Source organism: Brassica oleracea, chromosome C8, assembly GCF_000695525.1.
Source record: "Brassica oleracea var. oleracea cultivar TO1000 chromosome C8, BOL, whole genome shotgun sequence".
NCBI classification, from domain to species: Eukaryota; Viridiplantae; Streptophyta; class Magnoliopsida; order Brassicales; family Brassicaceae; genus Brassica; species Brassica oleracea.
In genome coordinates this window covers 25500898-25506897 of record NC_027755.1, presented here as the reverse complement: position 1 = coordinate 25506897, position 6000 = coordinate 25500898, and positions in this window count along the sequence as shown.

Genomic DNA, 6000 nt, shown 5'->3' with positions numbered 1-6000 from the left:
CATGCTTAAGATTGATCTTCAGAAGGCTTTTGATACTCTGGACTGGGACTTCGTTATGTTCACTCTACAGGCGCTAGACTTTCCACCCTCATTCAGGAACCTTATCAAGAAATGCCTAACGACAACTCGGTTCTCGGTGGCTATTAATGGAGAATCTTGCGGATACTTTAAAGGTACAAGAGGATTAAGACAAGGCGACCCCCTATCGCCTTATCTTTTTGTCCTAACCTTAGAGGTTTTCTCACAGCTTCTGAGAAAGAAATACACTGACGGGTCCATTGGCTTTCATCCGCAAACTCGGGAACTTGAGGTTACTCACTTATCTTTTGCCGATGATCTTATGATTTTCTCTGATGGTACTGTGAATTTTGTGGAATGCATTGCTAAAACATTGGAACACTTTGCCCTCTGGCCTGGTCTACGCATGAACAAGTCCAAAACCGAGCTATATACGGCTGGCTTGAACAATGATGAAACCCTAGACATCTCTCGCCTTGGTTTCAACATGGGTTCAATGCCAATACGCTATCTAGGACTCCCATTAGTGTGCAGGAAGCTGAGAATATCGGACTACAGACCTCTTCTAGATAAAATTTCTGCAAACTTTAACTGCCGGTCTGCAAAGGCTTTATCTTACGCAGGACGGAAGCAGCTTCTATCCTCTGTCATCTATGGCTCAATCAACTTTTGGACCTCAGCTTTTATTTTTCCTAAGGGATACATATATTATCATATATGTAATAAGGAAATTATCATTTATACGTATCGATATTTGAGGGGATTACTAGGGTAATTCTTGGCTAACAATCGTTAAGAAATATTCTAAGCATCTTTCAGTATTACAAACCCCAACCGTAAATGCAAAATACATAGATACTAAAAAATTTGTTAAACTCTTGTTCTCGGTTTGATATTCCAATTGGCCAAAACAAAATCGTGACATGATGGTTCATTGATCAGAAATTAAAACTTATACTTTATTTTATCAACATATATAAAAATTATATGGTTCAAGATACGTTATAGGCTATGACTGGTGACCATCGTATGTACAATAGGAACAAATTGAGAGAGTGGTAGGGAGAAAAAAACTTTCTACCTTCTCTCTAAAATATATCAAACCCTAGCTGGCTCCTATTAAAAAAACATATCCCCCTCTCCGCCGCTTCGGCAATGGAAGGAGCATTGAGATTCTACCGACTAATTTTAAGAATCTGTTTCTTGGCTGCAGATTATTTTTGTATGGTCGTGTTAGGGTTCCAGTGAGGGTTGATGGCTTTTCTTCTGCCTTGACGAAGGGGTTTGGTGGTTTATTTCATATCCTCTCCCTTGCTAGTCGCATCTTTGCAATAAATCTGGCATTTGAAGCTCAATGTGGTTGTGTCGTGGTTACCCTAAAGTCGTGAGTGTGGGACGATAGCATGTGGACTTGCATTGGAGACTTTTCAGACGTTGCCTTTTGGTTGGATCTACTTGGGGGCTGTAAGTCTGCTTATTTTTGGAGTTTTCTCGGTGTAAACTCTTCCTTTGAGAGTTCTCTCTCTTCTTTGCCGTTTTTTCTCCTGTGGAGTAAGTTTTAGCTCTTCTTCATCTGCTTTTGTGTAGGGCGTTTGGCTCTTTTATCTACGATTTGGTGATGGTTTCGGTGTTGTTTATGTGCCGATGGAAGTGTTCTTCCTCTCATGTCGGTCCCTTTTCGGTGTAGTGGCTTGTGGTGGTTGTATGTTTGCACCAATTGTGTGTGATTTGTTGCTTATGGAAGCTAATCAGGTCCTACTTGGACGACCATGGCAATTTGACAAAAAAAGCGATGCACAATGGATTCACTAACCAACACAAGTTTATTCACAAAGATAAAAAATCACTGTAATGCATTTACCCTCACAAGAAGTATATCAAAATCAGTTACAACCCAAATAAAAGAGAAAAGATGCTATGACAGAGTCCAATCACTTTTGCTCCAGGTGGTTTTTCTCTATAGTTTTTTTTTTGCAGTGTAGCTATGGAAAACGACGGTGGTAGTGTTCTTGTCTTGCATCTCTAGGGTTTCATCTTTCAGCTATTAGGCTTTAGTGCCGAATATTGAGTTGTAGGGTCCGATCGGTAATGGCTGTAGCTTTAAAATTTTTGCTGTAGAAAAAAATCTGTAGATTTTTTGCTGTGGCTTTAAATTTTATTGTTCTAGAATTTTATGAAAGCACTAAAAAATTGCTTTGGATATTTGGCTCTGCAGAGCACTTGTACAGCTGTAGGTTATTTCTAGAGCTGTGGTTTCAAAAAAAAAATTAAATCTTGATTGCTCTGAATTTGGTGCTTTAAAAATAAATATGGCTGTGGACAGCACCTACAGCAACTACCAATCACCCCCGTACTCACGTCTGGTTTGGGTCAAGTTATTAGGTTTAGGCGTTTATACCAAAACTATTATGAAAATTAGTAAAAGTGTGCGTTAAAACCTAAAATAAATATTTATGTAAACAATAGTTCAAAAAAACTATTTTCATGTAATTCAATATAATTCAGTGCCTTTATTTATAAAGTATCTCAGTACTGAAGCATTTTTGAAGCACATTATTGGTATCCCCTACATGTTGTCTCTACCCTATGTGTCTGCATGTAGACATTCCTTTCCACCAGTCTAGAACATTGAACACAGTAGGAAGGTTAGTCTACTTGTATGGTATTAGTTACTTTATTAATTAGTCAATTTGCTAAACATTCATTTCCTAATATATTGATCATTAACAACTAAGTCTATTAATCTACTAATCATCTTAACATCAATTTTTATTGATTAGTGTATAATTTTATATAAAATATTTTCAAAAAGAAAGCAAAATGAAAAAAAAAAACAGAATAACAGAATAATATCATGACCATAATATTGGTTCTTATCTGCATGGTCATAAGCAATGGGTTCTTATGACCCTTTCCATTTTATCATGAAAAATATCAAATACCATAGAAATTAAGGTTTTCATCATTTGATGCGTCTACGTACGGATGGTGAAGCACATGTACATCTAATAGATTTTACAAATATGGGAGATGCAAGTTTACGCTCTATCCACTAAGTTACATACCTAAACCACTACTTGAAGCACTTGGTTCAAAGTGAAGTATTAATTTAAGAAAAACTTAACTACACAATAGATTAAATGGCTCATTCGCTCATTTAGGATTTTATATCACACAAAACATATATATGTGGGCAAACGACAATCATTTATACACAACAAATTTAGATACAACATGGATTAAATGGATATGATCCACTCATCTAGGGACTAGGATTTGTACCACACAAAATATATGTGATCATGTGAGCAAGGTGCCAAGGACAGTCATGTATATCAGACAAAATATATTCTTATTTTTTATTAGTTAGCAAAAAGAAAAACAAATAATTAAGGCCGATACAAATTTGATTAATGTGATCTAATAAAGCCATTTATTTTGGACACGACATAAAAAAACCGTGAACCACTAGTACAGTCGTAGGTTTCCTATCAAATGCGTATCTTGTCCTGGAACAAAAAATCACATAATCTTGCGTCAACTCAGGATGTGTGAATATGCCACTTTCTTTGTAGAAAACCTCGGTGACCCTTGAGAGGTTTAGGAATTCTGTAACGATAGGAAAAGGAGAAGGGAGAGGCCTCTTCATCAATTGTTCTTTAAGACTCTTCCACAAGTTCAGTGCAACGATTTTAATCTCTTTTGTGGTTTTCTCCTGTAAAACACCATATTCATTAATATAACAATCAATGGATGTCCATGCGGGTATAGTGCCATACTTTCGGCCTCATTTGAATACATGTAAAGAGGCTCATCCGTAATATTCAACTCTACTTGAAAATTATTCTGAGTCTTTCCATATGTGATACCCCCAAATAAATAAATAAAAAACAATAAATGTATGTCCCTACGTGCTTTTCTTAATGAGTTTGAAATTAATTCTGTCAAAACCTATAATACATATATATCAAGTGCATCATTAAAAGAATTAAAAGAATTAATTCTGTCAAAACCTATAATACTCTTTATGAAATTAATTCTGTCAAAACCTATAGACTCATGAGTTTGAAATTAATTCTTCTGTCTCATTCAGAAACTGCAGCGAAGCTCTGTCGGGAAATCCCAGAGACTGAAAACCCTAGCCTCTCTCTCTTCTCCGTGTCGCCTCTCTCTCTCCCTCCTCCTCGCCGGCGTCGTGTGGTGGTGGTGGTGGTCGCAGCCGATTGGTGGTGGTGGTCAGATCTCGTCTCTCTCTCTTGTTTCCTTGTTCCAGATCCATATCCAGATCTAGGCTAAGGTGGAGTGTCTTGAACCCAATCTTCTCTTATGACCCTGTATACTCTTTTATGTTGGAGTAAGGATTGAATAGTTCATATTTGAGAGCTAGGTTGATAGATCATGTTTACTGCTTGGATGATAGATGAATGGATCATGATGCATAAGAACCCTCATACTGTTAAATGAGACTTAATGGACTGTCTGGTGTTGCTATGATGATTGATTAATAATTGATGTTTGTGTGATTGGCTTGTGTAGTCCCATATGTTGATTGTGAATGAAAGCTAAGTTGCTAGAAAGAAGTTAATATGTAGGATGATAGATCTGTCATTTGAATCTAGTGTAAGTACTTGATGTATGTGAATAGGATGTCCTTTGGCATCAGCTGTTGTGTTTGAGAATGTGATGTGTATTGTGTGAGACACTGATAACGGGTGGCGTCTAGTGAATGTGTATGAGTAAGAGTCTAAATGTATGAGAATGTGAGACTGAATAAGAAATGAGAAGTGAATAACGTGGATGAGAAAGTGAACATGATGGAGAATGAGATTGAGAATAAGAAAGTGAATGTGTCAATAAACCTGCTTGATGTCCTGTTTGGACCACCAAGAACGGGTGGGCGTCTAGAGTCTAAGATATGTAAAACATGGGGGTAGTAGCTTTACGCTAGGCACCTATAGGAACTTGTGGGGTAGTGCCTAACGAGGCACCCACATGAACCTGTGGGGTAGTGGCTTAACGAGAGCTACCCATGGGAAGCGAGGAGATGTGCCAGCCGCGAGAGGCGGGATATAAAAACGTGCCTACCGCGAGAGGCGGGATATAAAAAGCGTATTGATGTCATAGGTTCAAGACGGTCGTGTATGTTGAGTCGGTCAGAGTCTATGGATTGATGTGTGTGACAATGAGTGAGATCATTGTATTGGGTGATCGTTAGGTTGTTAGAAATGTAGAGAACTGTGAATGATTGGTAATGATGATGTTAGGAAATGTTAGGTTGCATTTATTGATTGTAGTGGCTAGTCAGCCCTAGTTCCCGCATAGAGTAGTATAGAGAGTCATGCGGGCAGGCTGGTCTATAGTCATTTCACTGAGTAACTTGTTGCTCATTTCCTTCCTTTCCATTTCTCTGTGCGTAGGACTATAAGTAGAAGTATATGAATATGGGTGTGACCAGTAACGGAACACGTAGGGTTGTATAAATGAGTAGACACGTGTCCATAACCCCTTTTTCGGTAACCCGGTCGGACCCCGGGGAATCGGGGCGTTACACTTGTCGTGTCCCAAAACAAGTGATCAAACCCTCTTCGAGATGCTTGTGTCCTTTTCCTTGAACGGAAAGCAACCTGAGCCGCATTGTTTTGTCCACAAATTTTATCAGACATCACACATTTCTTGGCTGTTCACCATGTTGACATGAGTTCCGCTCTCTCCATAAAGTGTGCACTGCTGCTTGTAGGGATGTCAAATGGGTGTGCTGTCCATGGGTAACCCATGTCCAAATCAATATGGACATGCCCATATTTGACCGTAATTTTGTTTTGTCCAAATGGGCGAGACCCAAATACACCCATACCCAAATGGGCAAAACCAGATGGGCACTGGGCGGCACAAATTTTAAAAATATCTAGGGTTAATCTATTTGGGGAAAAATCATGTTTTCCGCCAAAACCGTAACATTATATTTTTTCCAAATCACGTTTT